The sequence below is a fragment of the Camelus bactrianus genome, chromosome 7 (genome assembly GCF_048773025.1).
Source record: "Camelus bactrianus isolate YW-2024 breed Bactrian camel chromosome 7, ASM4877302v1, whole genome shotgun sequence".
NCBI lineage: Eukaryota > Metazoa > Chordata > Mammalia > Artiodactyla > Camelidae > Camelus > Camelus bactrianus.
In genome coordinates, this window is record NC_133545.1 from 78,936,953 (window position 1) to 78,946,503 (window position 9,551).

The following is a 9,551-nucleotide window of genomic DNA, read 5'->3' on the forward strand; positions in this document are numbered from 1 at the left end:
CATCTAATTTCTCACCATTAAATATGATGTTAGCTGTAGCTTTTTTGGTAGTTGCTCATTATCAAGTTGAGAAAGTTCCTGTCTATTCTTAGTTTCCTGAGTTTTCTTTTTTAAATGAATAAATGGATGCTGATTTTGTCAAATGCTTTTTCTTCATCTATTAACATGATTATATAAGTTTTCTCTTTGTACAATTTTTATGTGAAATTTGGGGGAATCCTGGAGGTAAAACTTATGAAAGTGTGAGGGCAGCCACCAAGACAGTACCCCCAAGATTTTTCAATTCTCAAGCTGGTCCACACTCAGCTTCCAGCAATTCATTAAAATTAACATTTTAGTCTTCCAACCAGTACACAGCTTTAGCAGTTTCTGCTGGTCTCAGCTCTGGTTCTTTGTATTCACCTTTCTGTCCAGTTTTTCAGGTGGCAGTTTGCTCTGTGACCTCAGTCCTCTGATGAGTCTAACAAAAGTCACCAATCTTAGTTTTATTTGGATTATTTTTTTCATGTTTTGAAGAGGAGAGTGGTGACTTCCATGCTTTTTACATGTCAAAGCTAAAACTTAAAGTTGACCTAATGAATTTCCTTTTCATGTGCACAGCCAAACAACAAGGTTTCAAAACTTTTAGTCCAGTCCCAACTGTCTAGCTAAGGACTTGTATGTCTTCCTATTCCCACTTCTTTGCTCTAACATTCTCTGCAGGTTTGTTGCCGTTGCTGTTCTATCTTTTAAGATGTTTCGAATTATGACCACATTACAGACTTAGGAGGATCCTTCAGAGGTTTGAGTCTGAGAAAACTTATGTTCCTTGATTCTTCAGTGTTTTCCTGACTGTTCATTACCAACAGTTTAATTTTCCTGTTCTAGAGATCACGGAACATCACAATAACATCCCCAGATCATGATGATCAACTATGGTAAGTGAGATGGGGCAAGTTATGTTTTATCTTTTAATGTTTTTGTTACTCAGGAGGCTTTCCCTGTCTATCTCTACCCCAATTAAGACAGACTTGTAGGTATTATATTTCTTAGATCAGTAAACTAGCACCAGCACACCAAATTACCATCAATATTGTTACTTTCTGAGAGACAGCCTCTAGCTAAACAAGTTCTGGTTTGACTGGAATGGGAGAGCCTCTCAGTGCTGTTCTGGTGAGGTAAGTGCTTATGTCTAAGTCAGTAGTATCTCCTTACCTATTTGCTAGAAATGGTATTCTTTCTCTCATAGCATATGTTGGTACAATAAATAATTGCACTTTGTCATCTTCTCTGCCCATATGCTCTCTTTCCATCAGGCTTGAAATTGATGAAAACATTTCTCATGTTTGGGAAATAGGTAAGATGGACACAGAAAGTCAGGGAAAATTAAGAAACAGATGAATACATTCCAAACAAAAGAATAAACTAAAACTCCAGAAACAGATCTTAATGAAACAAATATAAGTAATTTACCTGATAAAGAGTTCAAAATAATGGTCATAAAGATGTTCACCACAGCCAGCAGAACAATGCATGTGAGAGCAAAGAGCAAAGTGAGAATTTCAACAAAGAGATAAAAAAAAAATAAGTACCAAAGAGAAATCATAAAGCTGAAGAATATAACAACTGAACTGAAAGAGTCAATTAAGGAACTCAGCATCAAACTAGATCAAGCAGAAGAAAAATCAGTGAACTTAAAGACAGGGTGGTGGAATTTATCCAATCAAAGAAGGAAAAAGAAAAAAAGAATAAAAAAGAGTGAAGACAGATTAAGGGACTCATGGGATAGCATCAAGCAGCCCAATATATGTATTGTAGGGGTCTCAGAAGGAGGAGACAGGGAGAAAGGGACAGAAAGCTTATTCAAAGAAATATAGATGAAAATTTCCTTAACCAGGGGAGTGAAACAGAGATATCCAGATTCAGGAAGCCTAGAGGGTTTCAAATAAGAAGAATCCAAAGTGGCCCACATCGAGACACATTATAATTAAACTGTCAGAAGTTAAATAAAGGAGAGAATCTTAAAAGCATCAAGAGAAAAACAACTTGTTGTGTACAAGAGAACTTCTACAGGACTGTCAGCAGATTTTTCAGCAGAAACTTTTCAAGCCACAAGGGAGAGGCATACTATACTCAAGTGCTGAAAGAAAAAAATTTTCCAACAAGAAATTCTCTACTTGGCAAAGCTCTCTGTCCATCAGAATTGAAGGAGAGAGAAGTTTTCCAAACAAGCAGAAGCTAAAGGAATTCATCACCACTAGACATGCTTTACAAGAAATGTTAAAGAAAGTTCTTCTAGCTGAAAAGAAAGGACATTAATTAAAAACAAGAAAACATATGAAAGTATAAATCTCAGTGGTAAAAGTAAAAATATAGCTAAATTCAGAATACTGTAATATTGCAATGGTGAGTAAACCACTTATAAATCTAGTATAAAGGTTCAGTGACAAAAGTATTTTTACTTTACTTTTAACTATAACTTCAATAATTTGTTAATGGATACACAATGTAAAAAGATGTAAATTGAGACATCAGAAACATAAAAGGTAGGGGTTGGAGAGTAAAACTGTAGAGCTTTAGTATGTGTTCAAAGTTATCAGCTTAAAAAAGACTGCTATCAATATAAGATACTTTACGTACACCTCATGATAACCACAAAGCAAACACCAATGGTAAATACACAAAAGATAAAGAGAAAGGAATATAAGCATGTGCTATAGAAAATCATACAAAGGAAGAGAGCAAGAGAAGAATAAAAGAATAAAGGAATTACAAAACAGACAGAAAACAAACAACAAAATGGTAATAGTAAGTCCATAACTATCAATAACAACTGTAAATTTAAATGGACTCAATTCTCCAATAAAAAGACAGAGTGGCAGAATGGATTTAAAAAAAAAAACAAAACAAGAACCAACTATGTGCTGCAAACAATCCCATTTATAATCGCATCAAAAAGAATAAAATACCTAGGGATAAATTTGCTCAGAGGTGAAAAACCTATACACTGCCAACTATAAGATACTGATGAAAGAAAAGAAGACACAATTAAATGGAAAGATATTCAGTGCTCGTGGATTGGAAGACTTAATGTTATTACATATCTATACTACCTAAAGCAATCTATAAATTCAATGCAATGCCTGTCAAAATTTCAGTGGCATTTTTCACAGAAATAGAAAAAATAATTCTAAAATTTGTATGAAACCACAGAAGACTCTAAATAGCCAAAGCTATCTTAAGAAAGAAAAAAACAAAGCTGATAACATCACACTTCCTGATTTCAAATGATATTACAAAGTCATAGTAATCAAAACAGTATGGTATTGGCTTAAAAGCAGACATGTAGATCAATGAAACAGAACAGAACCCACAAATAAATTCATATATACATGGTCAATTAATTTATGGAAAAGGAGCCAAGAATATATACCAGGGAAAGGATAATCTCTTCAATAAATGGTGTTGGGAAAACTGGACAGCCATATGCAGAAGAATGAAACTGGATGACTATTTTACACCATACACAAAAATTAACTCAAAATGGATTAAAGACTTGAACATAAGACCTGAAGCCATAAAACTCTTAGAAGGAAACGTAGAGGGTAAACTCCTTGAAATTAGTCTTGGCAATGATTTTTTTCTATTTGACACCAAAGCAAAGGCACAAAAGCAAAAATAAACAAGTAGGACTACATCTAACTAAAAAACTTCTTCGGGGCAAAGGAAACCATCAACAAAATGAAAAGGCAACCTACCAAATGGAGAAAATATTTGCAAACTGTATATCTGATAACAGGTTAAAATCCAAAATACATAATGAACTCATACAACACACAGTAAAACAATTAAACAAACAGTCCAATTAAGAAGTGGGCAGAGAATATGTATAGATATTTTTCCAAAGAAGACATCCAAATGACCAACAGATCCATGAAAAAAGGTGTTCAACATCATTAACCACCATGGAAATGCAAATCAAAACCACAACAAGATATCTCACACTTGTTGGAATGGCTATTATTAAAAAGACAAGAGATAGCAAATGCTGGTGAACGTGTGGGAAAAAGGGAGCCCTTGTGCACTACTGATGGGAATGTAGATAGGTTCAGCCACTTATAGAGAGCAGTATGGAGGTTCCTCAAAAAATTAAAAATAGAATTACCATGTGATCTAGAAATCCCATGGGTATATATCCAAAGGAAGTAAAAACAAGATATTGAAAAGATATCTACACTCACATATTTACTGTAGTAGCATTCATAATAGTCAAGGTATGGAAACAACCTAAGTGTCTGCCCAGCAGATGAATGGATGAAGATGTGGTATATATTCACAATGGAATATGGAATCCATGAGAAAGAAGGAAATCCTGCCATTTGCAATGACATGGATGGACCATGTGGGCGTTATGCCAAATGATATAAGCCAGACAAATATTGCATGATTTCACTTATTTGTCGAATCTGAAAAAAAAAGAAAGTCAAACTCATATAAACAGAGTGTAGAAAAGAGGTTGATAGGGGCTGGGGAGTGGGGGAAATAGGGAGAGGTTGGTAAGAATGTACAAACTTTCAGCTGTAAGATAAGTAAGTTATGGGGATCTAATAAAAAAACATGGTGGCTATAATTGATAACACTGTGTTATATAAATGAAATTTGCTAAGAGAGTAAAACTTAAATGTTCTCTCACACATACAAAAAAGATAAATATGAGGTGATGGATGTGTTAATTAACCAGATTGTGGGGGAATCCTTTCACAATGTATACGTGTATGACCACAAGGCACATATTAAATATCTTATAATTTTATGTATGAATTATACATCAATGAAACAAAAATTTAAAAAAAAAAGGAAAGAAAAGAACATCAGAGGATCTGCAGTAACAGTGCTTTTTGGAAATATTAAGGAAGTGGTCCAAAAACTAGTGTAAAGGACTTATTAGCTATTGATATTTGCAAAGGATTTCTATTAGTAGCCACAGCAGGGTGGTGTGTCAGTCTTCTGTCTTCATTCCCAGTAGCTAACTATGAGTTAAGAGAGAATTACAGTTTCTCATGGGTGGCCATGATTTTCCCTATCTAGAGCTTACCAGAGCAGATCATTGTGATCTGGGGCTATAATTGTGATGTTTCTCAGACTGGAGAGCAGTGAAAATTACACCATTGCTAACGAGCAGTCAGGAAAAGACCAGAGCACCAAGAAACACATGTTTTCTCAGGCTCAAACCTCTGGAGAATCCTCCTAGATCTACAATGTGGTGATCATTCTAAACATTCTAATAGGTCGAAACCTCTGCCAAAAGTGGCTAGAGGCACATGGTTTACGTATCTTGATAAGGTTCCTAGAAATCTAAAGTTGTGATGATCTTATTTAACCCAGTCCAATGTTATGATCTTTTCTGGTCATACCTCTCTCATCTAAAATGTTGTTGAATTTTCAGCTCATTTCTCCTCTAACTTTGTGTTACCCAGAGTCTAATTCATTTTTACCTTAGTGTTAATCATGTAAGAAAAGTTAAAGAAGTAAATCTCTACACACTGATGCTTCCCCAAAATAAAAATCCCATGCAGTCCCACATACTCTCAATGAAACAATCTATCTGGTGTCACATCCGTTCTCCCCTAAAACTTTCATTTACTTCATGTGTTAATCCCTGAAGATTTGAGCAGAGGGTCTTCAGTCTGAGGTAACGCTTGCATTTTGTTGGCTCATTTTGCAGCCTCTACATCTTATCCCAAAGAACTAACTCTGTAAGTTTCAAGAGATATACTTCAAAGAATTGCAAATACTATCCTGTCACGTTCTTTTATCACACCTACCTAACTCTGGCCTGTCTATAATAATGAAGGTAGGCTATTTTTCCAGCAAAGATGACTTGACATTAGTTCCATGTATCTTCTCTGTTCTCTCCCAAAGCACCCCTAAGTCACCAATTCAGACACATCTCTTCTTTCGGAAAGAAGAGTGTTGGTACAGGGCACGTCTGTACCGATACGAAGGCTCAGAAGACTACTGAATTTCTTTCCCTGGCGTCTGATGTTTTATTGGCTATCTGGCTCTGTATTCCTGATGTTTTGTCAGTGTCTCAAGTTATGTTTGGAAAAGAACTAGTCCAAATTCTCCATTTTGCCTCCACTTAATGCGACTGCTGGTAACATGGAAATTCTCTTCAAGGTAAACATGAAGAAACCCTAAGGTGGTAATTCTTGCCCTTCAGTTGAAGTAATTACCTGGCCTTTACCAGTTGCAGACTTCTGGGTGTTGATAGGAATCATTCGGCAGGTTCTTTTTAAAAATAGGTAATGATCCTTTAGAGGATGAAACCCCACTTCATAACATGCAATTTTGTTAACCACTCTGTTTAGAAAACCGGGCTCCCTCTGGTTTCCCAGCGCCGGTAGCTCTGCTTGACGCATGAGGCTGGGGCTGCGTCCGTCAGGCCGCTTTCGATTACTGGATCTCACAGGATGCTACGAGGCAGACACACCCTAGGCTGACTCACTGAGTGGGAAGTTTAAAAAGATGGTTTTCCTCAGCCATCAATTAGATAAACCACATTTTCCAGGAGAAAAACAGCATCTTGAAAAGTTCTTTACAAACAAAGCTCTCTTGCTCATAATGCTTTCGGTCATGTTTTCTTGTGAAGGGAAGTATAACTTTAACCTTAATTGCACTTACAAATTAGCAAGTGAAATATAATGCAACCCTTTCCCCCTTCCTTCCTTCCTTCCTTTTTTTTTTTTTTCCTCAGGAGAAGACACTTTCATGATTTTAGCTCTGGTAAAATTAGAGCATTCTTCCTCTTTGCTTCTTCCCTCAAAGTTGTGGTTTTGACCAACCACGTGGTGAATAAGTTATAGATGCCTGAGTTCTGTTTCCTCTGCCCTGGTTACTCTTCTTTATGTATTTTCTTTCTACCTTTTATTGCAACCCCCTTGAAAGTATATTGAGGAAAGGACATTTGTAGATTGTGCCTCTTTGAAAATGGCAATTTGGATTGATGTATGTCAGGAAAAATCAAGCACCAAATAATGATTTAAATCTCCTTGCCTCATGTTTTTCCAGCGCTAGCTACATGTTTGGAAAGAACTGGATGAGTGTCTCCCGCTGTACTGTAAGATTCCCAAGGACAAAGGACACATTTGTGGTTTCTATCTCTTGGTGTACAATGTACCTAAAGCACTTTGAGTAACATGTTCAAAGCAGACCTTCTTTATCACGTAAAAAAAAAGAGAAAAAACACACAATTGAATATTTTGTACAGAATCTCATTTTCTTACTCACTCAATATTTGAGGCCAAGGTGACAACATTATTGCTGGGGGTTCCATATAGATACTCTGGGCTCGAAGATCCTGTGCTTATCTCCAATACAGACAGCTAGACCTGAGACCAGTGGTTGATTTCACCATCCCCTTCTGGTACTCCTCTTGGGTATGTGAATACCAGGATCCAGAACCCTAAGCTCTCCTCTTCTTGATTGCCTCTTAGATTTGTCTTCACTGGGGTCAATTTGTAGCAGCCAAAGGTAATATATGCTTAATAAATTGAGATATAAGTAGTGACAGTAGATAAGAATGAAGTGACCAGCTTTTTTGTGTGGACGAGTGTGTGGGTGGGCGTATGTACTGTCCAACGTAGGCTTCCTAATAACTGAGAAAGGTATTATCTCCATTTCACAAGTGAGAAAACAGAGGTTGGCTCAGATGAGTAGTTTGCTGAGAGTCAGAAAACTGAAGTTGTTAATTCTGCCTTCTAGATGCATACTCTTAAATATTAAATAATGCTGCTCCTACCAAATTATATGTACTCTCTGGTATTAGATATTCTGCCACTCTTTCCCACTTCAATTCCATTAGCTATTTTTTGAGAGTCAGTTTATAACAGAATTGTAGGAATACAGATGACAGAGAGAGAAAAGAAAGTCTGCACTCTTTAATAACAGTATTATGGTTCTTTTGTCATAGCCAAAGGTTTCACCACTGCTTCTTAAGGGGACTAGGGGGATGGGGCAGGTGAAGGGGAAATACAGTTCTTAAGATGGATGTGAACAATACTATCCAAACCTTTTCACATTATCACTGTCTCCTTGGGTGTCCTAGGCCCCATGTTCTACTTTGAGGGGCCTAGGAGTCCCCTGGGCCTATGGGTTGGATGCCTATGTAGGGTAATTTAGACAAGCCAATAGTCTTCAGACATAGCAGGGCACTCTCCCATTGGACAATCAGAAGGCAATACAGGCACCTGCAATGGGTGCTCACCTGGAGGACAAAGGATGGCCCCTGGGCACCGTTGGCTCAGGTCACAGAAGGCTTTATGGTCCTGCAAGGTGCTGACATAAATAAGAGAAAACAAGAGCAGACCTGGGATGCCAATATTGTTCCTCTCCTCCTCCTCAAGCACAAAAGGTCTCTCACAATCCTCCATCTGACCTGCCTCCATCCTTCTCTATCTCCCAGCCTATGTATTCTACCTGTTGTTTGTGATCAAATGTTACTCACTTTCAGGTAGCTTTAGGAGCTGGTTCTGGAAGTCAGTGCTGAGCACTGTTTTCTATGAATGTTTTATCACAACCATCCTAATGTTCTCCCGTGTAACAGTTGGAATGGGAGAAGTTCATGAACAAGGAAAAGTAAGGGGGAAGAAAATCACATCACATTAATAAATTTCAGAATATAATATTGTACTTAAGACCTCAGAGGATCTTATGCAAGCCTTCTTCTTAAGGCACTTGAAGGATTTTTGAGTAACATCATCCTAGCATCATGTTTTCAAGAACTGTTTTTCAAAAACTGAAGATGCCAAATGTTGAAATCTGTATGTTTTTGTTACACTAAACTTACTCCACTTTTGTATGTTAATTTGCTGATGGTATACCCTACTGGCCCTGTCTCCAAATATCTGAATTTCAACAAGCCTTTTTATAAAAGAAAGTCTTTGTGATGAAAGTTCCTATCATCACAACCAACGGTAACTACAGATGATAAGTGAGAGGACCATTAAGGAGCTTGATTCAGCTTGGAGACGAGTTTCTAAGGCTGCTTAACAGATATCAAAACTTGAATAAAGTTAATAAGGAGATATTACTCCAATTCGGATGATGTGAAATTAGAATAGACAGTGACAGGTGTCCATGATGTCAAGGGGGGAGCTGAGAAACCTTTAAATGTGACTGATGACTAACAGGTATGCATGTTCATTAAGCAGAGCTAAATGAAAGATTCTACGCTCGGGTTGAAAATGAACTGTATAAAATGTAGAATGTGGCTTAACAGCACCATACATAAAAGATAAAACAACAACATAATGTCAAAAACTGCTCCTTTGGACATTAGAGGGACCACACAAATTTAATGTAATGTTAGAATGATCGATTTGCCTGAGAGTTAGGCTCTTTACTGTCTGTTGTAGCTATAGCTGTCCAAGGCTAAAATTTCCTTTCCTATCTTTCTTTCCTTTAGTGACCCCTGTGTCTTTAAGCTTCCATAGAGACTCTTTCTTAAGGAGGGTGTGAGCTTTGCAGTTCTTTCAGCTACAATCTGTTGTTACTATGTGGGAGCCGTGTGG